We start from the raw sequence: 27946 nt of genomic DNA on the forward strand, positions 1-27946 counted from the left end.
CAAGTTCTGCGCGCTACTGCTGAGGAGCGGAGGAGGGGCGTAACTAAGGCAAAAATCACGTGGCAAAATCACCGATTAGTAACCCGCTCTCGGCACACACAAATAATTAGTAACCTACTCTCGGGAACCTGTGAGAACCTGCTGGATCCCACCTCTGCTTATGTCCTTTTCATTTCCAGCATTTTATCCTCACATTAGACCTGCAAGGAAAGGTTAGGCCTGCAAGGTTACCCAACAAGCTTCCATAACAGAGCAGGAATTTGAACCTGGATCTCTCAGAGCCAGCTGGTGTAGTAGTTAAAAGCGGTGGACTCTTATATGGAGAACCAGGTTTGACTCCCCACTCCTTTACATGACCAGTGGACTCTTATCTGGTGAATTGGATTTGTTTCCCTGATCCTCCACATGAAGTCTGCTGGGGTGTCCTTCGGCCAGGGGCGGAGCAAAGGGGAAAAGTGCTCTGTGCACTGGTGCGTCCTCTGCCCCAGCCATGCCAACGTCTGCCCGTGCCCTGGAATGCCCATTCCCCGCCACGGAACGCCCCCGCCCTGCCCTGGAATGCCCTCAGAACACCCTCACCCCCCCCCCAGGGGCGCGTGCCTAGTACGTTGCCCCCCGTCTCCTTGGAGCTATGCCTCTGCCTTCCACTAGTCCAGGGGTTTGCAACCTGCGGCTCTCCAGATGTTCATGAACTACAATGCCCATCAGCCCCTGCCAGCATGGCCAAATGGCCAAATGGCCAAATGGCCATGCTGACAGGGGCTGATGGGAATTGCAGTTCATGAACATCTGGAGAGCCGCAGGTTGCAGACCCCTGCACTAGTCAGAGTTTTCCCAGAACTCTCTCAGCCCCACCCACCTCACAGGGTGTCTGCTATGGGAAGGTAGATAGAACTGAAAGTTTTGAATGAGAAGGGTGATGGAAAGGTCCCTCTAGATAAGAACAGATAATTAAATTGAGAGTCAGGGAGCATAGTTGTTAAAAGTGTTAAAGAAGAAGAGCTTGGATTTCTCTCCTGTATGGAGTCTCAAAGAGGTTGATCACTTCCCATTCAATCACCGCTGCTCAATGTCCAAAGCCAAAATATACCCACAGTTCTCTCTCTTCAAAATTTTCCTGCTCTCTCTGTCTCTCTGTCTCTCTCTGTCTCTCTGTCTGTTTCTCTGTCTGTCTCTCTCTCTGCGTCTCTGTCTCTGTCTCTCTCTGTCTCTGTCTCTGTCTCTCTCTCTCTCTCTCACCTGGCCCCAAGCTCTCACCAAAGCTAATATTTCATATGGCTTCTGTTGAACGATGATCCCCTGTAGAACCGTTTTAGGGGTCAGAAGTGTTCCCTCTTTCTTTTTTATCTTTTCAAATGGCAGGAAGGGAAAAAAACCAAATTGTGATCCTACACAAATGTTTGTATGTTTAGAGTCATGTTCAGAAGTGGCGCTAAAAATATACTGTTTTGGATCAGCTGGGGTCAGACCAATAATCAGGGGCATTCACATTTGGTACAGAACTGACCTCAGATTAGTCCAACTCTGAACCCATAAAGTATGTGACTGAAGTTGTGGCAGACGCTAGCACTGTGGCGGGGCGGGGGGGGGGGGGCGGCATTGTAGCAAACAGCTGAAGAGCTGAAGAAGAGTTTGGATTTATGCTCCGCTTATCTCTCCTGCCAGGAGTCTCAAGAGGGTTTACAATCTCCTTTTTGCCTTTCTCTCTCCACAACAGACACCTCGTAGTTGGGACTAAGAGAGTTCTGTGAGAACTGGGACTAGCCCAAGCGCACCCAGCTGGCTTCAGGAGCAGCAGTGGCGTAGGAGGTTAAGAGCTCGCGTATCTAATCTGGAGGAACCGGGTTTGATTCCCAGCTCTGCCGCCTGAGCTGTGGAGGCTTATCTGGGGAATTCAGATTGGCCTGTGCACTCCCACACATGCCAGCTGGGTGACCTTGGGCTAGTCACAGCTCTTCTGAGCTCTCTCAGCCCCACCCACCACACAGGGTGTTTGTTGTGAGGGGGGAAGGGCAAGGAGATTGTAAGCCCCTTTGAGTCTCCTTACAGGAGAGAAAGGGGGGATATAAATCCAAACTCTTCAAACTCTTCTTCTTCATGTGTCAGAATGCAAAAACAAATCTGGTTCATCGGATAAGAGTCCACCACTCAGGTGGAGCAGCAGAGAATCAGCCCCAGTTCTCCGGATTAGTGTCCACCACTCTTAACCACTACCCCACACTGACAGGCAGTCTCAGACAGAAATGGGCAAGCATCCGTCTTCTCTAGTGGCCTTATTTTCTTTTCCTGCCAGAATTCCCCTGGTCCACCAATGCGATTAACAAGATGAGGAGTAACCACAAAACTCAGAGGCGAGCCACGGGGATTCGAGCAGGAAACGAGAACAAACCCGCGATACAAGACCGAAATCGACCCAGTTTATCGGCTTCCGATGATCCTGGGAATCACTTTAACAGAAAGGAAGTCTTTTTGGTTCACGCCAAAGCTCCAAACCACCAGCTGACGCCAGGGGTAGCAATTAGCCACGGGGCCACTGACAGATCAGGTCTACCATGTGGTTCAGAATCAGCCTAGGGAAATCCTACTTAACTCTTAACAGATGGATCCCAATGGGAGGGTTGAAATACCACGGAGGGTACTTTACTTTCTCTTTGATAAGAGCCTTCCGGAACTACTAGGAGCATCTTTGAGGATCCAGCAATTTAAAGAAAGGGGGTGGCCAAATTGTATATTTATGCAGAGGGACCGTTATCAGCTGGAACAGAGGATATCTCACTGTTTTGACGGGGCGGGGGGGGTTGGCAATCCTGAGAAAGCAGAAGGCCCTATTTGGTCTCCTGCCTCCTTTCTTTCCTTCCACAGTCCTGCCACACGTATTTTAAAAAGACCAGGAACACACAGCAAAGAGGAGAGTTCAACAGAAGAGGGGTGCCGAAAAAATATATATCCCTATGCCCGTGGTGGCGAATCTTTGGCACTCCAGATGTTATGGACTACAATTCCCATCAGCCCCTGCCAGCCTAGCCAATTGGCCATGCTGGCAGGGGCTGATGGGAATTGTAGTGCATAACATCTGGAGTGCCAAAGGTTCACCACCACTGCCCTATGCAATATTGAATCCCTCTGCATGTCTGTTTTTTAAAGATTCTGCAATCGGCTTGATTTATTAGTGTTCTCCTGCTATTCTTTAATTGGATTTTAACCTTTCATGGTGTTCTAAGGTGATTTTTGTGTATTGGTTAGATTAGAGTCCAATAGCAGCTTGGAGACTCACAAGATTTTTTTTGGGGGGGGGTTATGCATTGCAGGGGCGATGGCACTTCTGGGTTCAGAAAATGAGCACTTCAGTTGAGCCTCTGGGTGCCCCTAACCATTCTTGCTGTCTTGCAGAGGAGGGTTTTTTCCCCCTAATTTCTTGCCTCCCCCCAATACTGGGGACTTAAAATTGAACAGATAGACTAGAAGCCGCTTGAATTAGACCCGCTAGTTCTGAGAAAAGCTACAATCAGCAAGTCTATGTGTGCCGTGAGCTTTCAGAAGCAGCTCCTCATTTTTTCTCTTATATCACTTTCTTCTTTAAAAAAATTTGGGGGGGGGGGATGAGATTTCAAGCGTCAAAGCTTCTAACCGTTGTGGGTTTCCCAGGCTGTGTGGCCTGGGTCTGGTAGTTTTTGCTCCTAATGTTTGCCTGCCTGTATGGCTGGCATTTTCAGAGGCATGTGATGGTAGCATGATGTGTTTCTCTCCGTGACATATCTTTGAGGATGCCAGTCATAGATGTGGACAAAATGTTTGGAGCAAAAACTGCCAGGCCACGGCCAGGCGGCCCAGAAAATCCACTACAGCCGATTCCGGCCATGAAAGCCAAAGACAATAAGAAGTCAAAGTTTTCTTGTATTGTCGAAGGCTTTCACGGCCGGAATCACTGGGGTGCTGTGTGGTTTCCGGGCTGTATGGCCGTGTTCTCGCAGCATACTCTCCTGACATTTCGCCTGCATCTTCAGATCCTCTGAAGATGCCAGCCACAGATGCAGGCAAAACGTCAGGAGAGAATGCTGCTAGAACACGGCCATACAGCCCGGAAACCACACAGCACCCCCAAGTTTTCTTGTCGGAAACCACCAGGAAAGCATTTTCTTTTTAGCCTAATGTGAGTCTTCTTGAGAATCAGTGTTGATAGAAGAGTATTGGATCTGACAGGGTGACATCTTTAAAACCCTTGTCGTGAAAGGTTTTCCAAGCAACGATAACCAGCACCTTGACCCGAACCCAGAAACCAATCAGAAACCAGTAGCGAGAGTGTAGGATAGATGTGATTTGCTCTCTTTGGCTAGCTCATAATAATCTAGATGTGGTATTCTGTACAAGCTGAAATTTCTGAACTGCCTTCAAGGGCAGTCCCATGGAGACCACATCACAGTAGTCTAGCCTCCAGGTTTCTGTGGTGTTGATCCATGCGACCAGATCAACTGAGTGGGCGCAGGGAACCATTGTGTTTGTAAATGGAGATGAAAGAGAGCATTCCCCATCGCCACCACTGAATTAACTTGCTTTTCTGACAACAATGCCTGGTCACCTACAACCCTAGTCCAGTGGTGGCGAACCTTTGGCACTCCAGATGTTATGGACTACAATTCCCTTCAGCCCCTGCCAGCATGGCCAATTGGACAGCATCTGTAGTGTTGCCTAGATCAGTTATGAGAGGACCAAGTAGTCTTTCCCGCTCTGCAGCATATAGAGGGCAATATAATAGAACATGATGGACGGTTTCTTCAAGACCAGGATTGCAGGTGCAGGATCTATCACAGGATGGAAGATGGTGCTCTCTGTTGTATTGTTTGGTAGAAGGAAGAACATTGCATCTGGCTAAGGTGACAGTGTGTCTCAGAGTGGGCTCATGTAGAAGATGTCAGTCAGCAGGAGTGGGAAAACGAGGCAAAATATGCAGATGGATTGGACAGCAGGTTTTATTTGCTTGTGCCATCAGTTTCTGGAAGTGGTGCAATTATTATTTGCACCTTCCGTCTGCCTGTCTCCCTGAGAAGATGCCAAAAGACAACGCCAGGCGTTGGTAAAGGGTTTGCAGCCAATTGGCCATGCTGGCAGGGGTTGATGGGATTTGTAGTCCATGAACATCTGGGGAGCCACAGACCCCTGGTTTACAGGATATGGTGACAACATTTGAAGCGAACAGCCAGGAAAACTGATAAAAGAAAGTCATGTAGTTGGGCAGGAATCTGGAGGGGGGTGGGGAGAACAGAAATATTTTCCTGGTATCGCAGGTCTGCCTCCAAACGTGGCTAGGTGCGGGGTTCTAGTTGTGCTATAGCGACTGGATTTCACACACACACACACACACACACACACACACACAGAGAGAGAGAGAGAGAGACTCAATCCATCCAAGAATGACTGTTATAGAAGAAGAATAAGAGTTTGGATTTATATCCCCCCTTTCTCTCCTGCAGGAGACTCAAAGGGGCTTACAATCTCCTTTCCCTTCCGCCCTCACAACAAACACCCTGTGAGGTAGGTGGGGCTGAGAGAGCTCCCAGAAGCTGTGACTAGCCCAAGGTCACCCAGCTGGCGTGTGTGGGAGTGCACAGGCTAATCTGAATTCCCCAGATAAGCCTCCACAGCTCAGGCGGCAGAGCTGGGAATCAAACCCGGTTCCTCCAGATTAGATACGCGAGCTCTTCACCTCCTACGCCAGCGCATTGAAAGTGGATTGAAAGAGCATTATTCGGCATGTGCGGAAGGGGCCTCTGTGCGTCCTATCACCTGCCGCGTGACTGGGTAGACTTTCTCCCTGGCACAAGTGATGAGGAAAGCATTTCCCTCTCCTCCTCCCCCCTCCCCCCGTCGACTCTCCTTCCTTCCTTCCTGTCTCTCCTGGCTGCCAGAGTCGCCCCTGACAAATTGGGTGTGCGCCTGAGAGCCCAGAGTTCAATTAGCAAACACACGGAAAGAGCCATCGGCGTAAGTGACCTTACAAGTTTAATTAACGTCCCATCATTATGAGAGATTGAGATCAAACCGCCGTCACTTTGATGAATTAACAAATTATCACCCCGAGGTTCCCCGATCCGGCCAGCGGGCTCGGGACCGGCAGGAAAAGTCCGCCGCGCCCTTTGGCAGCCCCCGTTCGCTACCTTGCTGGAGTCTGCCTCGGTCTTTTGGAAAGGTGGGAATAAAGAGCGAAGCCCCTTCTGGCTACCCCACCGGCTCCAGACGTCCCGGGTGCATTGGCCGGGAAGTAATATCTGATTAACTGAATGGAATCATGCCCAGGCAGGTAATTGCTTAGGTGATTGCTTAGGCAAGCGATTGGCTAAAGGAGCCAGGGATAGCCCAATATCGTCAGATCTGGGAAGCTAAGCAAGGTTGGCCATGGCTAGTACTTGGATGGAAGAGCATCAAGGAAGTCCAGAGCCGGCCCTGGTCAGTACTTGGATGGAAGAGCATCATGGAAGTCCAGAGCTGGCCCTGGTCAGTACTTGGATGGAAGAGCATCAAGGAAGTCCAGAGCTGGCCCTGGCCAGTACTTGGATGGAAGATCACCAAGGAAGTCCAGGGGTGACCCTGGTCAGTACTTGGATGGAAGATCACCAAGGGAGTCCAGAGATGACCCTGGTCAGTACTTGGATGGAAGATCACCAAAGAAGTCCAGAGGTGACCCTGGTCAGTACTTGGATGGAAGATCACCAAGGAAGTCCAGAGGTGACCCTGATCAGTACTTGGATGGAAGATCACCAAGGAAGTCCAGGGGTGAACCTGGTCAGTACTTGAATGGAAGATCACCAAGGAAGTCCAGGGGTGACCCTGGTCAGTACTTGAATGGAAGATCACCAAGGAAGTCCAGGGGTGACCCTGGTCAGTACTTGGATGGAAGATCACCAAGGAAGTCCAGAGGTGACCCTGGTCAGTAGTTGGATGGAAGATCACCAAGGAAGTCCAGGGGTGACCCTGGTCAGTACTTGGATGGAAGATCACCAAGGAAGTCCAGGGGTGACCCTGGTCAGTACTTGGATGGAAGATCACCAAGGAAGTCCAGGGGTGACCCTGGTCAGTACTTGAATGGAAGATCACCAAAGAAGTCCAGAGATGACCCTGGTCAGTACTTGGATGGAAGATCACCAAGGAAGTCCAGAGGTGACCCTGGTCAGTACTTGGATGGAAGATCACCAAAGAAGTCCAGAGGTGACCCTGGTCAGTACTTGGATGGAAGATCACCAAGGAAGTCCAGAGGTGACCCTGGTCAGTACTTGGATGGAAGATCACCAAGGAAGTCCAGAGGTGACCCTGGTCAGTACTTGGATGGAAGATCACCAAGGAAGTCCAGAGGTGACCCTGGTCAGTACTTGGATGGAAGATCACCAAGGAAGTCCAGGGGTGACCCTGGTCAGTACTTGGATGGAAGATCACCAAGGAAGTCCAGGGGTAACCCTGGTCAGTACTTGGATGGCAGATCACCAAGGAAGTCCAGAGCTGGCCCTGGTCAGTACTTGGATGGAAGATCACCAAGGAAGTCCAGAGCCGGCCCTGGTCAGTACTTGAATGGAAGATCACCAAGGAAGTCTAGGGGTGACCCTGGTCAGTACTTGGATGGAAGATCACCAAGGGAGTCCAGAGATGACCCTGGTCAGTACTTGGATGGAAGATCACCAAAGAAGTCCAGAGGTGACCCTGGTCAGTACTTGGATGGAAGATCACCAAGGAAGTCCAGAGGTGACCCTGGTCAGTACTTGGATGGAAGATCACCAAGGAAGTCCAGGGGTGACCCTGGTCAGTACTTGAATGGAAGATCACCAAGGAAGTCCAGGGGTGACCCTGGTCAGTACTTGAATGGAAGATCACCAAGGAAGTCCAGGGGTGACCCTGGTCAGTACTTGGATGGAAGATCACCAAGGAAGTCCAGAGCTGGCCCTGGTCAGTAGTTCGATGGAAGATCACCAAGGAAGTCCAGGGGTGACCCTGGTCAGTACTTGGATGGAAGATCACCAAGGAAGTCCAGGGGTGACCCTGGTCAGTACTTGGATGGAAGATCACCAAGGAAGTCCAGGGGTGACCCTGGTCAGTACTTGAATGGAAGATCACCAAAGAAGTCCAGAGATGACCCTGGTCAGTACTTGGATGGAAGATCACCAAGGAAGTCCAGAGGTGACCCTGGTCAGTACTTGGATGTAAGATCACCAAAGAAGTCCAGAGGTGACCCTGGTCAGTACTTGGATGGAAGATCACCAAGGGAGTCCAGAGATGACCCTGGTCAGTACTTGGATGGAAGATCACCAAAGAAGTCCAGAGGTGACCCTGGTCAGTACTTGGATGGAAGATCACCAAGGAAGTCCAGAGGTGACCCTGGTCAGTACTTGGATGGAAGATCACCAAGGAAGTCCAGGGGTGACCCTGGTCAGTACTTGGATGGAAGATCACCAAGGAAGTCCAGGGGTGACCCTGGTCAGTACTTGAATGGAAGATCACCAAGGAAGTCCAGGGGTGACCCTGGTCAGTACTTGGATGGAAGATCACCAAGGAAGTCCAGAGGTGACCCTGGTCAGTAGTTGGATGGAAGATCACCAAGGAAGTCCAGGGGTGACCCTGGTCAGTACTTGGATGGAAGATCACCAAGGAAGTCCAGGGGTGACCCTGGTCAGTACTTGAATGGAAGATCACCAAGGAAGTCCAGAGCTGGCCCTGGTCAGTACTTGAATGGAAGATCACCAAAGAAGTCCAGAGATGACCCTGGTCAGTAGTTGGATGGAAGATCACCAAGGAAGTCCAGAGCCGGCCCTGGTCAGTACTTGGATGGAAGATCACCAAAGAAGTCCAGAGGTGACCCTGGTCAGTACTTGGATGGAAGATCACCAAGGAAGTCCAGAGGTGACCCTGGTCAGTACTTGGATGGAAGATCACCAAGGAAGTCCAGAGGTGACCCTGGTCAGTACTTGGATGGAAGATCACCAAGGAAGTCCAGAGGTGACCCTGGTCAGTACTTGGATGGAAGATCACCAAGGAAGTCCAGGGGTGACCCTGGTCAGTACTTGGATGGAAGATCACCAAGGAAGTCCAGGGGTGACCCTGGTCAGTACTTGGATGGAAGATCACCAAGGAAGTCCAGAGCTGGCCCTGGTCAGTACTTGGATGGAAGATCACCAAGGAAGTCCAGGGGTGACCCTGGTCAGTACTTGAATGGAAGATCACCAAAGAAGTCCAGAGGTGACCCTGGTCAGTACTTGGATGGAAGATCACCAAGGGAGTCCAGAGGTGACCCTGGTCAGTACTTGGATGGAAGATCACCAAGGAAGTCCAGAGGTGACCCTGGTCAGTAGTTGGATGGAAGATCACCAAGGAAGTCCAGGGGTGACCCTGGTCAGTACTTGGATGGCAGATCACCAAGGAAGTCCAGGGGTGACCCTGGTCAGTACTTGAATGGAAGATCACCAAGGAAGTCCAGAGGTGACCCTGGTCAGTAGTTGGATGGAAGATCACCAAGGAAGTCCAGAGCTGGCCCTGGTCAGTACTTGGATGGAAGATCACCAAGGAAGACCAGAGCCGGCCCTGGTCAGTACTTGAATGGAAGATCACCAAGGAAGTCCAGGGGTGACCCTGGTCAGTACTTGGATGGAAGATCACCAAGGGAGTCCAGAGGTGACCCTGGTCAGTACTTGGATGGAAGATCACCAAGGAAGTCCAGAGGTGACCCTGGTCAGTAGTTGGATGGAAGATCACCAAGGAAGTCCAGGGGTGACCCTGGTCAGTACTTGGATGGAAGATCACCAAGGAAGTCCAGGGGTGACCCTGGTCAGTACTTGGATGGAAGATCACCAAGGAAGTCCAGAGGTGACCCTGGTCAGTACTTGGATGGAAGATCACCAAGGAAGTCCAGAGCTGGCCCTGGTCAGTACTTGGATGGAAGATCACCAAGGAAGTCCAGAGGTGACCCTGGTCAGTACTTGGATGGAAGATCACCAAGGAAGTCCAGAGGTGACCCTGGTCAGTACTTGGATGGAAGATCACCAAGGAAGTCCAGAGATGACCCTGGTCAGTACTTGGATGGAAGATCACCAAGGAAGTCCAGGGGTGACCCTGGTCAGTACTTGGATGGAAGATCACCAAGGAAGTCCAGGGGTGACCCTGGTCAGTACTTGGATGGAAGATCACCAAGGAAGTCCAGAGCTGGCCCTGGTCAGTACTTGGATGGAAGATCACCAAGGAAGTCCAGAGCCGGCCCTGGTCAGTACTTGAATGGAAGATCACCAAGGAAGTCCAGGGGTGACCCTGGTCAGTACTTGGATGGAAGATCACCAAGGGAGTCCAGAGATGACCCTGGTCAGTACTTGGATGGAAGATCACCAAGGAAGTCCAGAGGTGACCCTGGTCAGTACTTGGATGGAAGATCACCAAGGAAGTCCAGGGGTGACCCTGGTCAGTACTTGGATGGAAGATCACCAAGGAAGTCCAGAGGTGACCCTGGTCAGTACTTGGATGGAAGATCACCAAGGAAGTCCAGGGGTGACCCTGGTCAGTACTTGGATGGAAGATCACCAAGGAAGTCCAGAGCTGGCCCTGGTCAGTACTTGAATGGAAGATCACCAAGGGAGTCCAGAGATGACCCTGGTCAGTACTTGGATGGAAGGTCACCAAGGAAGTCCAGGTGTGACCCTGGTCAGTACTTGGATGGAAGATCACCAAGGAAGTCCAGAGGTGACCCTGGTCAGTACTTGAATGGAAGATCACCAAGGAAGTCCAGGGGTGACCCTGGTCAGTACTTGGATGGAAGATCACCAAGGAAGTCCAGAGCTGGCCCTGGTCAGTACTTGGATGGAAGATCACCAAGGAAGTCCAGGGGTGACCCTGGTCAGTACTTGGATGGAAGATCACCAAGGAAGTCCAGGGGTGACCCTGGTCAGTACTTGGATGGAAGATCACCAAGGAAGTCCAGGGGTGACCCTGGTCAGTACTTGGATGGAAGATCACCAAGGGAGTCCAGAGATGACCCTGGTCAGTACTTGGATGGAAGATAACCAAGGAAGTCCAGAGGTGACCCTGGTCAGTAGTTGGATGGAAGATCACCAAGGAAGTCCAGAGGTGACCCTGGTCAGTACTTGGATGGAAGGTCACCAAGAAAGTTGAGAGGTGACCCTGGTCAGTGAGGAATTCCAGTACCCCAGATCCTCCATGTTTGCTGCAGAAGTCAAAGGACTTTAGTATCAGGCATGATGATTATTTTCTCAAGAAAGAAGAAGAAGAGTTTGGATTTATATCCCCCCTTTCTCTCCTGTAAGGAGACTCAAAGGGACTTACAATCTCCTTGCCCTTCCCCCCTCACAACAAACACCCTGTGAGGTAGGTGGGGCTGAGAGAGCTCCGAAGAACTGTGACTAGCCCAAGGTCACCCAGCTGGCGTGTGTTGGAGTGCACAGGCTAATCTGAATTCCCCAGGTAAGCTTCCACAGCTCAAGTGGCAGAGCTGGGAATCAAACCCAGTTCCTCCAGATTAGAATGCATCTGCTCTTAACCACTACACCACTGCTGGCGTAGAAAAAAGTGTAAGGTGCATCCATAGGTTATTAGTGGGCTCTCACTGTGCTACAGCCATCCTTTGCCATTGGATCGTCTTGAGCATGTGAGAAAATTCAGTTGTAAACAGTGGCCATTGTGTAGCTATGATGTGTACAGCGGTGTATGGATCGCCTAGGATAGGGGTGGCCAACCTATGGTGCTCCAAATGTTCGTGGACTACAATTCCCATCAGCCCCATGCTGGCAGGGGCGGATGGGAATTGTAGCCCATGGATATCTGGAGCACCATAGGTTGGCCACCCCTGGCCTAGGATGATGGGGTGCTTCAGTCTCGGAACCCATTTCCTCCCCAATGAGAGCTGTCTGGAAAACGGCTGCGCTTCCTCGCGAGCAAGAGGGATCTCTGCCTAAGACACCTCGCGATTGTCGCTGCTCCGCTGAAGCTGCGGACCTCGGTTTGGAGAACCCAGGTTCAAAGGAGGCCCTTTTTCAGGCGTCACTTTGAAAAAAACCCATTCCAAAAAGGTTCTGTTTTTAAAAGCGGGATGTGAAAATGCCAAGTGACGCGGCCTTGTCACGCGTACAGGTTTGTTACAGGTAACCCCCAGGACTGTGGCGACCCGACCCCCGTGCGAACGGTGCCGTTTGGATTCTCAAGCGCCACAATGGTTTAAGCGGCCCGGCTGAACGGGGAGGGGCAGTCGCCGAAGGTGGAAGGGAAGGTGGGGGGAGGCTCTGCTTGCTGCCCACGAGAGAGGAATACGGGACAAAGTTGGGGAGGCGATTCTTTTCTCTCTCTCTTCTTAATCTTCTTGGGAGTCTTGAAGGTGCGTCCAGGGCGGGAGGGCGCAGATCGCTCGGCGCTTGGTTCTTCGGCTCCGGGTCGCCCAGGGGGGCTGACTGTACGTGTGAATGGGTCTTCCGAGATGACAGGCTGAGCGGGATTGGGTCGGGGAAGGTCCGCGCGCGGCTGCTCTCGGTCACCGCAGGATTCTTGGATAACACATCAGTCTTTATGAATTCCCCGGTGTTCCAAACCGGAGACAGGTAGATTCTTTCCCTCCCTCCCTCCCTCCCTCCCTCTCTCTCCCTCCCCCTCTCTCTCTCTCTCTCAGTCCCCCGGCTGCCTCGCGCGTTTCCTGTCTTATTTGTTTTGCAACTTCGGTCTCTTTCCAACCCCCCTCCCCTCCCCTCCCCTCCCCTCTGCAGCTTAAGGCCACGTTCCCCGCTCCTTACCCAAAGCTCTCTCCTCCGCATCCGTCCTCCCCCCCCCCTCCTTCCCCCTGTGGGATGGAAACCAGCACAAACAGCCCCGCGGCCGCCAGGATGCTAATGGGAGCGCGGAAAACTCCAAACGACGCCCGGTCGAAGGGAGGCAGGTGGTGGGGGGGTGGGGGTCTGTGAAGAATTGGGGAGGGGGGAACGCTTTCTTTTCGGGGAGGGCGCTTGGATTGGAGGAGGGAGGGGAGGGGGAGAGGAAAGGAGAGACGTGTCTTGGCGAAATCTGTGTGTGTGTGTGAGAGAGAGAGAGATGGGGGGCAAGGGGGGGTCGCAGAGCCGGAGCTGGGTCACCGAGGGATATGAGAAGTCAGCTCGCTGGTTCCGCGCTTCTCTCGCCTGTAGCGCCCCGGCTTCCGCGCGCAGACCGGGCTCCCAGCAGTGTGGGGAAGGTAGCTTTGATGTGACTGAAGATTTCTCTCTTCTCTCCGCCCCGCCCCCCCCCGCCGCTCCCCTGCCGCCCCCCCCCCCTTCCTTCTCCCCGGCCCCCTTTCCCGTCCTTGCCATAATCTGGCGCGTCTTGGAGCGGCCTAATTGCAAATCGATGGCGTTCGCGGCCCGCTGGGTGTTTGCAAAGTGGTTGTTAGATGTTAATACCAATTCAACCCGCGCTTCCCCCCCCCCCCCAAGTTCGCCAAAGTAGCGGGCCGGAGGGTCGCCTCCCGCGCCGGCTGGATCCTCAAGCGGGGAGCGGGCTGGTCCCTATAGCACTGAGGTTCTCCCTTTGTTTCTGCCTGCCTCGCCAGGTCTACTGCTCGAAAGGGCACCCGGGAGAGAAGCGCTTTCCCGTGCGCTTTGGAGACGGTGGCGCAGTTTGGGCGCGCAGGGCGACTCGGCAGGGCCCGAGGAAGGGATTCCTGCACGGCTGGATTGGTCCCCAAGGGAGCGGGGAGGCGGCGTGCCCAGAAGGAGCGGGTCCCAGATTTGGCAGCTCGGGGTGGGAAACTTCTGTGCTTCAATCCCCACTCTTCCCCCCCGTGCGCTCTGGCCTGCATTGCGCGCAGGGAACGAAGCCGGGGAAGGCACGGGGCCGCCTCTGGGCCTTACTCTTGAGGAACCCCGCTCCTGATTCATTGTTCCTTGCGTGCGTTGATGAGGATCTTCATCCCCCGCCTTTCCACGTGCAGGTCCCTCGGCACGTGCCTCTCCGGTGCTCCAAAAAGGGAGCGAGAGAAATAGCCGGCCGACCGCAAGGACAGCTGGGATCTCTCCCCCCACCCTTCTTTGATGGGACCCCTCCCCGGCCCAATTCTGATCGAAAGCTGCGTGTGCTCGACCTGTCAACGAATCAAGCTGCCACGTGTGAATGGTTGAGAAGCATCAGATCCAGTATCTCCTTGGGGACGGATAAGATTTCCGGGGTACGAGTTTTGGAGAGTCGAAGGTGCCGTCCTCAGGTGGGCCTTTACAATCGGATCCACACACTCGGGGAAATGATTCGATACTGGGATCCGGAAGCCGATGCTCTAGATCGGAGATCCGGTTACTCCTTCTTTCCCTCAAAACCAAGACCTTGCAGATGGACGAACCCCTTCTCACGTTAGGCTGATACCCCAGTCGAAGGGCGGGAGAGAATCCACGCTCGGACCTGGCCTAGCAGAGAGGAAGCGCGTTGGGGTGTTGTGGGGTTTCCGGGCTGTAGGTATGGCCGTGTTCCAGTAGCATTTTTCTCCTGACGTTTCGCCTGCATCTGTGCCTGGCATCTTCAGAGGATCGAGAGCTGCCAGCCGCAGATGCAGGCGAAACGTCGGGAGAAAATGCTACCGGAACACGGCCATACAGCCCGGAAACCCCACAGCGCCCCAGTGATTCCGGCCGGGGAAGCCTTCGATGGTACAGAAAACGCTTCACCCCCGTTATGTCCGCGTAGTGGGAGACTGACATCCCATTCAATTTCCCAGGGATCAATGTCATCAATTAAACACAAAGACAGAAATGGCCCTTTCACCTGGCGTGCTTTGCGGGTTGGACGGCAGCCCGTGGCAGCACAAGGGACTCCGGGGCGCTCCCTTTTCGGACCCGGAGTGCCCTCCCCCCCACCCAGGATTCGTGGCTCCGCAGCCAACCACGTCCGCCCCCCCCCCCTTACAAAAGGGAGTCTCGGTCGGTCTTTACATTTTCTTGTCGTGGCGACCACTAACCTTTCGTGGCAGGTGGGGGCGAATCTCGGGTGGGATCGCTCCTTAGGCAATATCCAGGCGGCGGGGGGGGGATCGGAATGCGGGGCCTGTCCTTTCCCGGGGGGGGGGGGGGGCAAGGCGGTGAGGAAAGGACTGGCGACGCGGAGGTAATGGAAGGATACGCAGGCAGACAGAAAGATGTGGATGGATAAGTACGATAATACGAAGGGAAAAAGAAGGAACCGAGCGGGGGGAATAAATGGAGACAGAACTGGCGAGCGACGGTATAGGTAAGATTGCAGGAGAAGAATCCGTGCAGGGGTCTGCAACCTACGGCTCTCCAGATGTTCATGGACTACAATTCCCATCAGCCCCTGTCAGCATGGCCAATTGGGAATTGTAGTTCATGAACATCTGGAGAGCCACAGATTGCAAGACCTCTGCGCGATTAGTGTGTAGGAGCGCCCCGAAAGTCTGCCCCAGAACCTTGCTGGGTGACCTTGGGCCAAGGGTGCTCTTAGGCTAATCTACCTCACAGGGTTGTGGTGAGGATGAAAAGAAACGGAGTTGAGCACAACACTGTAAGCGGCTTTGGGGAGGAAGGTGGGGTATAAACGAAGCAAATAAATACGAGCTGTGCTGTGAATATGAATGCTATGAATTAATATTGTTCATTTAACCAAATGAGTTAAACACGCGAAAGAAAAATCTGCCTGAACGCTGCTATTTCTCTCCGTGCTCACGCGGAGTGGTCGCAGATTGTATGGAGGAGGAGGAACTTGGGTTTCTAGCCCACTTTTCTTTACTTTAAATTGTCTCAAAGCACCCTGCCTACCATCACCATTCCTCCCTCTCCTTACAACAGACCCCTTGTGAGGTCGGTGGGGCCGAGAGAGTTCTGAGAGAATCGTGAGCAGCCCAAGATTACCCAGCAGGCTTCATGTGGAGGAGCAGGGAAACAAATAGAGTTCACCAGATAAGAGTCCTCCGCTCATGTGGAGGAGTGCGGAGTCAATCTTGGTTCTGCAGATTAGCGTCTGCCTTTCTTAACCACCATATCGGGCTGGGTCACACTCTGCTCTCTGCATGTACCCAGAGGCCTGTGTTTTCTTTATTGTAGCTTCAGCATGTTGAACTGTAGCTCAGATGAAGTCCCGGCCGGATGAAGGATTCACTCGTTTGTACGGATGTAGGGAATCAAGGCATCAGGTGGGTGCCTGGGCTGGCAAATTACCGCCCCCGCCCCCCTTTGGAGTTTGACTGGAATTACAGCCGATCTCCAGAACACAGACTCTGTCTGGAGGAAAGGGCAGCATCAGAACGCAAACTCTGTGACGTCACGTCCACGCTGAGCCCCCCCCCCCCCCAACTTTGCCCTCCTTTGGCTCCACCACTAAATATCCAGGATTTCTCAAGGCAGAGTTGGCAACGCTAGTTAAGACCGAAAGTGAGACGGGAGGTGGGACTTAGATGATCGGCAAAGGAGGCAAGAGGGGCGGAGGGGGGGGGGCGCAACTCAGTTTTGTTGTGTTCGGAACACGTCGCGTGCGTTGCCCGAATGAAATGTAGCAACACCCTTCTCAGGTAGGCCATCGCAGGCACCCGCGTGGCAAGAGAAACAGCGGCTCGCCCAAGGCCGTTCAAACAGGTGACAGCGAAAGGCGAGGCTCCTGGTGGTGCAGGAGCTAATGTCCGCCGACAGGGGGCGCGCAGACTTGAGCGAGGGTCCTCGGAAAGGGGGCGCGAGGAAGCACCGCACAGTTGCTTGGCGGCCGCGCTGCTCTCTGGCGCCCTCTAGGCGCGACGAACGGCAGAGGCGGTTCTCACCCGTGGCTGAGTTGTGGGGACCCCTGCAAAGTCTTCAAGGAACCCCAACTTGAGAGGCTCTGTGTGCGTGTGTGCGTGTGTGTGTGTGTGTGTGTTTGGGCGTGTGATCTCCTCTCCCCGGATCCAGAGTGTATATATTTATTTATGACACCCCGGTGCTCCAGGAGATGTTCATTAAGGGCGAGATTTCAAAGGGAACTTGTCTGCCCGAAGGGATTTCTCGGCGTGCGCGTCTACACAGCAGCCGGGGAGCGACGGAGCGTTTGAGCACCGCTGGGTGGGTGAAATTTACCAACAGTTTAACTCCGATGGTTTCTCCTGGTTCTCCTCCCCGCCACCCGCCCGCCACCCCCAATTCTTAAACAAACAAATAATAAATAAAGCATCGGGCACTCAGGAGCAATTTCACGTGTCTCCTCTTTCTGGATATTAATTCATAGGCTTTTTTATTAACTCCTCCCTCCCCTTAATTATCTTTCCCCACCCCCCCACTCCCTTATTAATTCCTCCCTCGGTCATTTTTACAACCCGCTTTCTCAGTTAGATGCGTCGTCTCTGGTTCCTATTAACCCTCACCCACGAGATATTACCTTTCCTCAATATTTGTATTCGACGTCCAGTATTTTTCATCCTTTTCGTTTTCTCTTCCCCCCCCCCCCCAGTTCTGCCTCTGTGGCTCTTCTCTGCTTTTTTTTTTCCAGCTCTTTCGCTGTTCAGTTAACCATATGGGAAAGAAAGAAATTGGTTAAGGGGTTCTTACGATGCAGGGGTGGATGGGTGAATAGAGGGGAGATCTCTGGGTTAAAAAAATATTCACCGCGCAGGGAATGTTATCATTTTAAAAATTGAGGCTACAGAGGAAGCCAGATTAGGACTTTTCTCTATAACTCTTAATTATCCTATAAACCATGTAGAACCCTCCATTTCTCATCCATCTTTTCTTATTAGATATCTCTATCAATATATTTCGGTCCGGATTCTCATTCTCTAAGAATTCGTCCCAGATAGCTGCTGCAGCAATCCGAGAAGCAAAACTTTTCAAAGCGCCTTGGTTGCAAAGGGGGTCCCCCCCCCCTCTAACTCCCTTCTTCCTCACCTCCACTCAACACACCTCACTGACAGAGGGACAATTTCGTGTCCACCCCCCCCATCCGCAGTCTCTCTCTCCCTCCCTCCCTCCCTCCCTTCTCCCCTCACCCTCGCTCTTTATTTTAGAAAGATCAGAGGAAAAATATGAATTTTTTTTTCAAAAAAAAGGAAAAATCAATTTTAATTTCGGTGTAGAAGATTGTGTTAACAGGGGAGCGAGATGGACCGCACATCACTTTGCCTGTCTCTTCTATTCAGCACTGGGGTCCGTTCGTGTCTGCGGCATTGTTCAGACCTGGCCAGACAGAAACCTGCTTTCTCCCCCCGCCGCCCAACCTCCCCCCGCCGCCGCCCCCACCCATTCTCTCCTAGCCCCACACACGGAGGCGAGAAGGTTTCAGCCCCTCCCCTCCTTTCTCAAACATATGCTTCATTATCCTCGGATATTTACCGGGGAGAAATACTGTAATTTGTCAAGGTGGGCCCGTCGTACTGAAAAGACTGACACTTGCAGGTCTTCGAACGCGCCGTCCAATTTGCTGGCTATTTTTCCCTCGCTCACCTGCGTCTTTTTCAATCGTCTGCTTTGGCGTTGTCAAAGCAAGGAGAAGCTTTCGGAAGAAGCCGAGTCTGGCTACAACCAGGCTGAGGTTTGGTGTGGGGGGGTGGTGGTCTGCAACCTGCGGCTCTCCAGATGTTCACGAACTACAATTCCCATCAGCCCCTGCCAGCCTGGCCAATTGCAGTTCACGAACATCTGGAGAGCCGCAGGTTGCAGTACGATCATTTAACCCAGGGGTAGCCAACCTATGGTGCTTTATATTGGGAATAAGAGCTCCTAGTAGCTGGAGATTATTCCTTTCTTGGTTAGCAGAGTGCACGGGTGGCTAGAACACAGCAGAAGCCTTACCTCGTGTGTGTGCGTGTGGTGGATCCCAATATGCGGCAAGCTTACACAAAAGAAAGCCGGGGTCAGTTGTAGTTTCTAATCTAATAAAAAGGGTATTTATTAGTGAACTCCATTCTGGATAGAAAGGTAGGTAAACAGGTTCACTATGCTATCCTAATCTAGCTGGATGGGGATGGATGCACGGAGCGTCCATCCTTCCTCTGAGCATGGTAGGAAAAAGATGGAGAGGGGTCAAGGAAGAAGCCAGAAGGAAGGAAGTCCCTGAGAGTATCAGTCTAATATCAATTCCTAGGTCCCTGTCTAGCCACTGGCTCTCTAGTAAAACCCCCTCTGTAGGATGAGGCAGGAAACAGCGTAACAGCATAAAGTCCTTCTCTTCCAACACTTTAGAAGTTCATGGACTACAATTCCCATCAGCCCCTACCAGCATGGCCAATTGATGGGAATTGGGAATTGTAGTCCATGAACATCTGGAGCACCATAGGTTGCCCACCCCTCATTTAACCGAACTGGGATCCTCTTGGTCTCTTGCATTTCCTAACAGCAAGCTCTCCATTCTAAGAAGACAAGCATATACATCTCTAGTATCTTATGTTTATGATTTCATGTTATGGTTACAGGTTTTATTTGGAAGTTTTAACGTATTGTGTACACCGCCCAGAGCCCTTTGGGGGTGGGATAGGTAGGTAGGTAGGTAGGTAGGTAGGTAGGTAGGTAGGTAGGTAGGTAGGTAGGTAGGTAGGTAGGTAGGTAGGTAGGTAGGTAGGTAGGTAGATAGATAGATAGATAGATAGATAGATAGATAGATAGATAGATAGATAGATAGATAGATAGATAGATAGATAGATAGATAGATAGATAGATAGATTGATAGATTGATTGATTGATTCCGTTGCATTTGGGTTGGCTGCTCTTGCGCTTTGGGAGGGGCAAATGGTAACCTGGGGCACCTGAGCTCCACATTCACTCCAGCCACATTCACACCTTGTCTTCCTCCCCCTGAAGACTCCTTTGCAGTCTCTCCCCCGCAAAATTTACAGCTCGCGGGGACCCTTTCCCTCACCCGCACTGAAATAAACGGGGGTGAGAGTGGCCAAACACGCTGATTGGGTTGTCTTAGGGCTGCCTTGTTTAACCCCCCCCCCCTCTCCCCTGCCTGGTGATTTTGGTCCCTGTGCTGATGTGAATACAGCTGTCTCTAGAAAGCGAGCCAAGTCACATAACGGAGGGGAAGGCACAGAGCTCTCTTTAAGTCCTTCATGTCAGCATTTATTTGTTTGCTTGTTTATAGTCGGCCTTTCTCACTGGGACTCCAGACAGATTGGACAGCGCGAGTCAATGCAATCAACAGGAGGGGACATTTAATAAACAGTGCGATAGGAAGAGGACCGCTGAAGCCGGAAACCCGCCAGAAATGTAAAACTAACCAACACACAGCTGAAGCAAAGCAGAAGTATGCACGTGACACATGATTAGACCATGCAAAAAACGACACAGCAGGATTCTGTGTAGGGCAAGCTGTACACAGGCATGGTGTAGAGGTGAAGAGCAGTGGATTCTAATCTAAGAACATAAGAAAGAGCCAGCTGGATCAGACCAGAGTCCATCTAGTCCAGCACTCTGCTACTCTCAGTGTCCCACCAGATGCCTTTGGGAGCTCACATGCAGGATGTGAAAGCAACGGCCTTCTGCGGCTGCTGCTCCCGAGCACCTGGTCTGCTAAGGCTTTTGCAATCTCAGATCAAGGAGGATCCAGATTGGTAGCCAAAAATCGACTTCTCCTCCATCAATCTGTCCAAGCCGCTTTTCAAGCAATCCAGGTTAGTGGCCATCACCACCTCTTGTGGCAGCATATTCCAAACACCGATCAGGCATTGTGTGAAGAAATGTTTCCTTTTATTAGTCCTAATTCTTCCCCCCAGCATTTTCAATGAATGCCCCCTGGTTCTAGTATTGTGAGAAAGAGAGAAAAATTTCTCTCTGTCGACATTTTCTACCCCATGCAGAATTTTATTGACTTCAATCATATCCCCCCTCAGACATCTAATCTGGAGAACTGGGTTTGATTCCCCACTCCTCCACATGAGCGGCAGACTCTTACCTGGCGAAAAGGATTTGGTTCCCCGCTCCTCCGCCTGAAGCCTGCTGGGTGACCTTGGGCCTGTCACAGTTCTCTCAGAACTCTCTCAGCCCCACCGTCTGCTGTGAGGAGAGGAAGGGAAAGGTGTTGGTAAGTTGCCTTGGGTGTCCTTACATAAGAGAAAGGCCGGGTTTAAATCCAAACCCTTCGTCGTCTTATGTAGACCACAGTGCTTGATCATTTTACAGGTCAACTGGGGAGGCATTTTGAACAGTGCAACCCTATGACCTGTGTAGAAACGCCCTCTTGAATAATTCGGTTTGTGGGAAGCCAGGAGATTTGGATTCTTCCTCTCTCTCCCCCAACCCCAAAACCATATTCCTTCAATAGCTTTCCCACAGCCTGCTTCTCTTTCTGTCTCTCTCATCGAACTCCCCCCCCCCCCAATCATCTTCAACCACTCAAACAGATCTTTGCCAGCTTCACAGGAGCGGAGCGTTGTATAAATGTTGCTGGTACAATTGTTCTGCACAGCAGCCATAGCAGAACCGGAGAGGCAGTGATTAGTTCTCAACCTGGCCTACCCTACTGGGTTGTCGTGAGGATATAATTTGGGGAAGGGAGAGCCTTGTGTGTGGCCTCGGAGGAACAGAGGGATAAAAGAAAGGGTTGTACTACTGGTACCTACACTCCTGGTGTAACTTGATAGTAAGTTACACACCAGACATGACTCAGAAGACAGTATTAGCCAATTGGGTTAAATAAATAGGCTACACTAATAGGTAAACAAGAATGCTTCCCTGGATCAACTTTGACTAAGCCCCCACCCCACCCTAAGATCCTTAAATGTCAGCGCCTTGGGTCACCATGCGCTGACATTTAAGGATTAGAGAATTTTCTCAGCCGCGATCCCTCGTTACCTGACCCTTTCTTGGGACATTTCCGCTCTCTGGCCCAGTTCCTCTCTGCGTCAGTGATTCGAATCGGGCACAAGAACACGAAGCCGGCCGGATAAAAACCGATCTTTAGAAGCAGGAGTAGAATTTCGCTGTCGGTCTTTGGCGTTCCAACTGAGCCAGAGAATAAATTGAACACACCTCCGGTGGGATGCGCCAACTATTTAGTCCAGGTCTGCACGGTAAATAATACACAGGCCGAGGTTTCCCCACGGTAACATGTTGGCTACATGTTACCTCGTACAACTGTAGGGTGGAGCTACTAAACAGGACATTCTTGTGGACACAAGCCAGCTCAACCGGAGCTCTCCCCAGCTGGAACTCCCCTCATTCCGAAATCTCCCCTCATCCCGAAATCTCATCGATTTTAGCAGGAGAGATTGTAAAAGCGCTTCGCTCTCCCAGACAATATCAGTGGGCGTTCAAAAAGCTTCACTATGGCTATTCCAGTATCTAAGACGTGGGTCATACTGTATAGCTCCTATAGTACATCCTGTGTACTTCTAGAGCGAAATAAATAAGTGTGATATAAGTACTATGTTGCTACACACACTCACACCGGAGAGCCTAGGGCTCTTAAAGAAACGTAGATGCGGGTCTCTGCCCCGGTGGCACTGCAGCCTATGAAGTTAGCCAGTCTGAGTCCCCACTAGGAAGCCAAAAGGAATAGAAGAGAAATCCTAAAGACAGCTACTCCGGTATAAGGGCGCTCATTTCAATAGGCTTAAACTGGAGCGATTCTCCTTAGAATTGTCATGTTAATCAATAAATCTGAAAACTGATAAGTTTTTGAAGCGCTGCCTGTATAGGTTTGCTCCCACGATCTATGAATCGGGGTTTGTGACCTCCTTCGGGGCGGGGGGTTGTCTCTGGGTGGGAAATTTTTATGCTTGTAGTGAGCGAAAGAGTCACAGGATTTAGACAAAAAGAATCGAAGGAAGAAAATGGTTGGGAAGCCGGCCGCCTCTTCTCCCCACTGCGGCGTGGGGGGGACAGGCGTGTGTGTGGGGGGGGGAGGTCGCAGTCCAGAGCTCTGATTCCCGGGGAGAAGAAAAAACCAAACGATGCCCAAACTGTTGGTAGGAGAACTTCTAAATACATTAAAAATAATCAAACGAGGCAGCCGACGTGCGAGGAGAGGAGAAGCCCTATTAGACTGTTAAAAGAATAATTATTAATTACTTTGCTTAATAAATTGCTAGCTTGCTTTCCCGGAGAGCTGCTGCCAGAGACTGTTAGGAACGTGGCTGGTATAATAAATTGCAGGTCTCTGCGCATCATACCCGGGCGTTGCTGTCTGTCTATCAATCTATCTGTCCTCTTCTTCTACAGATTACTGTCTCTAATGTCTGTTGGTCTTTCTCCTTCCTTCCTTCCTTCCTTCCTTCCTTCCTTCCTTCCTTCCTTCCTTCAATTCGCCTGGCATGGCTTCTTTCTCGTTGAGGGATTTTCCCCTCCTGCCTCCTAAAAACTCAAGCGATCCATCCACCTTTTGCTTTTATTAAACTTGCAACCCGTGTGTTTAAATATCTGCCCGGGATTTAAAGCCGGCCGGTTCCCTCGTCTCCCTCTCTTTCCCCCCGCGCTCTCCCCTCGCCTCTCTTCTCTGTCTTGTTAGAGGCAGGTATTTGAGTTTTGATCTGAGATTTCAGATCAAAGAGGCTTCGCTGGCTATTAGTTTCATGGCTCCGCATTGATCCCCTCTTGATCGAGCGGAGTTTGCCCTAACATGCGTATAGGGGCTGCTTAGAACAGGCCGGGTGGAATGGGGAGGGCGTGGGGGGGGGGGGGAGCGTCCGACTCTGGCTTCTTTCGCCGGAGGTTATGGAACAATGAGAAGAGAAGGAAAAGCCCCTTTTCATCCTCCAAACGCCGCCGCTAGATATCCAAATCGATAATTAATGACAATGAATAATTTACCGTATCGATTTCCAAAAGGGGGGGGGGGGGGAAGGTTGGCAAACATATCCTTTAAGATTAAAAACAGAGAAACCCTACATGCACGAAATGCCATCCATCCACCCATCCACCCCATCTCCAAAATCACGAGGAAAAAAAACACACCCTTCTCAGATGCTCCGATTGAAAAGTTAGGGGCGATTTGCATTTCAAATCAAAGGCGGGCAGAAGCCTGCGTGTTGTTCCCAAGCTGTGTGTGTGTGTGTGATATAAGTTTGTATCGCAACTTGAGCGCAAGGGTTTGTGTCGCCCTCGTCGTGAAAAGGAGCAGGGCTTTCTAAATTGAAAAAAAAATGCAGGTATTTCTGCACAGGTAGAGGGCAACGTTGAACAGGCAGATTAATCAACTAAAGCTTGGGTTGATTAACCGCTCAGAGCAAACGGGCTGCGGTTTCAGGTCACATTTGCCGCGACTCCATTTCTGACTCAATGGATAAGAGGCGGGAAACCTTTCCTTTCCTTCTCACGTTGCTTGGTGGCATCTTCTTATTGGACACCCCCTGCAGTTTCTCCAAACCGCACCTATATTGTAGATTGGTAACGTTCGAGTTTCTTTTCGGTTTAATCAGAAGAGACAGTTGGTTAGTCAACTGAAAGGGCGATCCTACGCACTTTTACTCTTCATAGGATCGCACTGCATATGTATTGAATCCATTGGCAACGCGAATAAACGCATATATAGGCACATGCGTTTCTCCCTCTTGGAGTACATAAGCAAATTGTGAGAGTGGGGATGAACACGTGTGTGAAGTTTTGGTTAAGTCGCACGTCGGAAGTGGACTGTTTCTGTGGTAGATCAGATTTGCAGATCAGTGAATCCTGCAGTACACTTCCTAGGGAGTAGTCTCATAGAGCAGAGCGGGGCTGACTTCCGGGCGAAATGAAGATGAATAACATACTCACACACACACACACAGAGGCACAAGTAGAGATGTGCGCTGAGGCAAGAAAGAATATATTGGGGGGAAATACAAGCCTCCCTCCCCCTCCCCACAAAGCAAGCAAAGAGGTGGGCAAGGTGGATGTCTTGATTTTGGGCGCTTTGAAATGCCGACCTAAAACATGTTGTTAGTCAACTCTCCCAAGAAGAGCATAGGGAAGATTTGTAAGAACAGAAAGTGCGGAAAGACAGTAAAGGAGGGGTCGTACGGAAAGATGTGGGGGAGGGGGTTCTCAGCGGTTGGCGCATTTTCTCTGTCTCGTTTTTGGGTTGGAGGGGTGCTCTTCCCCTCACCCTCTTAGCTTTAGGAATATGCAGAGATGAGAGACAGCGAGAAAGCGAAAGGGAGGGAGGGAGGGAGGGAGGGAGGGAACGCAGGAGGGAGTGGGGGAAGCGAAGAAGGGAAAATTCCCTCGGCTACTTGTTATAACATTTCTCCAGGAGGTTGGAGGGAAGTTGAAAGCCTTGGTAACCGAAATCAAAACTAACAAGGAAATGATCTACGCCTCTCATCTGGGCCCCGGCTCCTGGGGGCCCGCGGGGGGAATCTGCTCTCTTCCTCTTTGATTTGTAAAAAATGCATTACCTCCCAAATCAAACGGAAAATTATTGCAACCAAGGACGAGAGGCTGGGAGCCAGCGTGGGGGGGGGGGTGAGGAGGAGGGCGGGTGGGGGGGGGGGCTTCGGTAGCATCCCAGCAGCGGGAGAATGGCTAGGGGGGAAAGAGAAAGTTAGAGGATATTGCGGGACAGAAAGGGATACGGGTGGGGTCTTTGGTAGAGATGTGTTTGGTATAAAGGGTTATAAAGCGAAGGCATCGTTGGCAATGGGACGGAGGTGTCCTTGGTGCTGAATGCCCTAGTCATCGCCCTAGTCATTGGGAAGAAGTGGGGGCGCTGTCCCTGGTGCTGAATGCCGCCCTAATAATGGGTTCGGAGCTGCCCCTGGTGCTGAATGCCGCCCTCGTCATGGGGAAAGAATGGGGGTGCTGTCCCTGGTGCTGAATGTCGCCCTAATAATGGGAATGGAGCTGTCCCTGGTACTGCATGTTGCACTACTCATTGGAATTGAGCTGTATCTGGTTCTGAACACTGACAAAGGCATTTTTAAGTTTCTAAATGTCTGTGGGACTGGATATCTATCTCTCTCTCTCTCTCTCTCTCTCTCTCTCTCTCTCTCTCTCTCTCTCTCTCTCTCTCTCTCTCTCTCTCTCTCTCTCTCTCTCTATCTCTCTCTCTCTCTCTCTCTCTATCTATCTCTCTATCTCTCTATCTCTCTATCTCTCTCTCTCTCTCTCTCTCTCTCTATCTATCTATCTATCTATCTATCTATCTATCTATCTATCTATCTATCTATCTATCTATCTATCTACCTACCTATCTACCTATCTACCTACCTATCTACCTATCTACCTATCTACCTATCTATCTACCTACCTACCTACCTACCTATCCAAAACCAGTAATTTCCTGCTCTTTCCCCCCTTGGACTATACCCCATTACCAACTTTGCTGGGCGGGGCGGGGGTGCACTAGGCTAGCCAAATGTCTGGAAGCAATCAGTGAGAACTTCAATATACTGGCATGTGTGTGTGTGGGAATGATATAAGCGTTGTGGTGTGCAGGCCCACTGAACTGAGAATATGATGCCGGCTTGATGCGTCGTCCAGCGCCTGGTTTCTGGGGTTGTTCCCCCCCCCCCCGCCCCACAGATCAAGCAACCTGTTTAAGCAATTTTCCAAAGGTATGCATTAAAGGATGTCTCTCGCGGGTGGTTTACATACCTCCCGTATTGATTCTGCATCAAATTTCGAAACTTTCCGTGAGACTCCAGTCCCTTCAGTGTCTTTGATGAGGGAAACGTGTGAAATATATTCGTATATTCGGAAATTGGGGAAGGGGGTGGATTTCCTCCAATCCCTTCATGACCCGTTGAAAGGGACGGAGCCCTTGCCTTTGGGAAGGATGCTGGGGGGAAAAAACAGTAGTGGATAACATAACTGGTCAAGCGTAATAATACTGAAAGAGGTGGTTGAAATAGATGGCAGTCGGTAGCTTGGCAGAATCGGTACCTATGTGGGAACGCAGCTGGAACAGTGAGTGAATGAAGGTGTTCTGGAGGAGGCGGGAGTGGGGACGAGTTTCCTGGTTGAAATGGAGGGGGGAGACGTTCATTCCTCCTCCTCTTTCCCTGCCTTGCACTTGCTATATTGAGTCTGCCCTTCTGTTCGTAGCGTAGCCGTTGATGTACGGAAGGAGCAGCAAGCGATGAACACAAACGGAGCCCAGCTCCCATCCCTGACTGTGGTTCCTTTCCCAGAGGCGGCTGCTGCTGCTGCTGCTGCCCGGACTTCGCGAGGGCCGGTTGGAAGTTTGCTCTCCCCCTCCCAGCCAATCCCGTCGCCGAGGCCCCAACCTCTCCCGCCGCTGGCATGAAGTAGGGGAGAAGAACGGACAGAGAGTCCGAAGAGAAGGAAGGAGGGGGTTAGACTTAGAACGGGGTAAAGGAAGGAATGTGGAGCCGGGTGATGGGAGGTCAGGAAAGGAGGGGTGTAAAAGAAATAAGGGGGGGAAGGGAACTGAAGGCACTGTAGTGTGTGTGTGTATGAGAGAGAGAGAGAGAGAGAGAGAGAGAGAGAGAGAGAGAGAGAGAGGTTTCCAATGATGCGACTGAGAAGTTAGTGGCGGGGAGGCCGGGAAGGGGGAGGGAGAAGGAGGGAACGCGAAGGTGACGGGGAAGGAAGGGAAGAAAGAAAGAGGGAATACGAAGAAGGCAGGAAAGAAATTCTCTCTCCCTCTCTCTCTCTCTCTCGTGTCCGGAAGGCGAAATCCATAAATGATGCGGCTCTCCGGCCCGCGTGTCACTCGCCAGGCGCCGAGCGGAGTCGCCCAAGGCACCGGCTCCGCCGCGGTAATTATCTGACAGGCCGGGCAGCCGCGCGCTCGGCCCGCGGGTGGCTGGAGGGGGGGGGAGCGGGGCCGGGGAAGGAGACGCGTCTCGGCTTGAACAAATAAGCCAGCCGGGGGAGGGGGCCGCTGCCGAAGGGAGGGGGTGGGAGAAGGAGCAGGGGTCGGCGGGGCTTGGGGAGGCTGGGGGGGGGGGGGGGGGTGGGCCCGTTTAGGGTTCCCCATAATTCCCAAAGACGGAAATATGGGGGAAAGAAGGGGGAAGGAAGAATGACTGTAAAGCTGTGATAGCGGGAAAGGGGGTGCGATTATGAAAAGGCACTGGGTGTCTATGGAGGGGGAAACTTCGGGGTGTTAC

At 51.7% G+C, this 27946-nt stretch overlaps 1 protein-coding gene across 2 annotated transcripts in view; it reads left to right on the forward strand.

Annotated features, from left to right (window-relative positions):
- ERFL (ETS repressor factor like) overlaps window positions 1-27946 on the forward strand; it is a 103204-nt gene that overhangs the window by 43437 nt on the left and 31821 nt on the right. The window contains exon 1 of one of the 2 annotated variants that reach the window (XM_048499388.1): window positions 27506-27592. The exons of the other annotated variant lie outside the window; for it this stretch is intronic. The gene's annotated coding sequence lies outside the window, so the exon portion shown is untranslated. Of the gene's footprint in view, window positions 1-27505; window positions 27593-27946 lie in introns of those variants that run through there. 2 annotated transcript variants of the gene reach the window in all.

This window comes from Sphaerodactylus townsendi, linkage group LG06 (genome assembly GCF_021028975.2).
Source record: "Sphaerodactylus townsendi isolate TG3544 linkage group LG06, MPM_Stown_v2.3, whole genome shotgun sequence".
Lineage (NCBI taxonomy): Eukaryota > Metazoa > Chordata > Lepidosauria > Squamata > Sphaerodactylidae > Sphaerodactylus > Sphaerodactylus townsendi.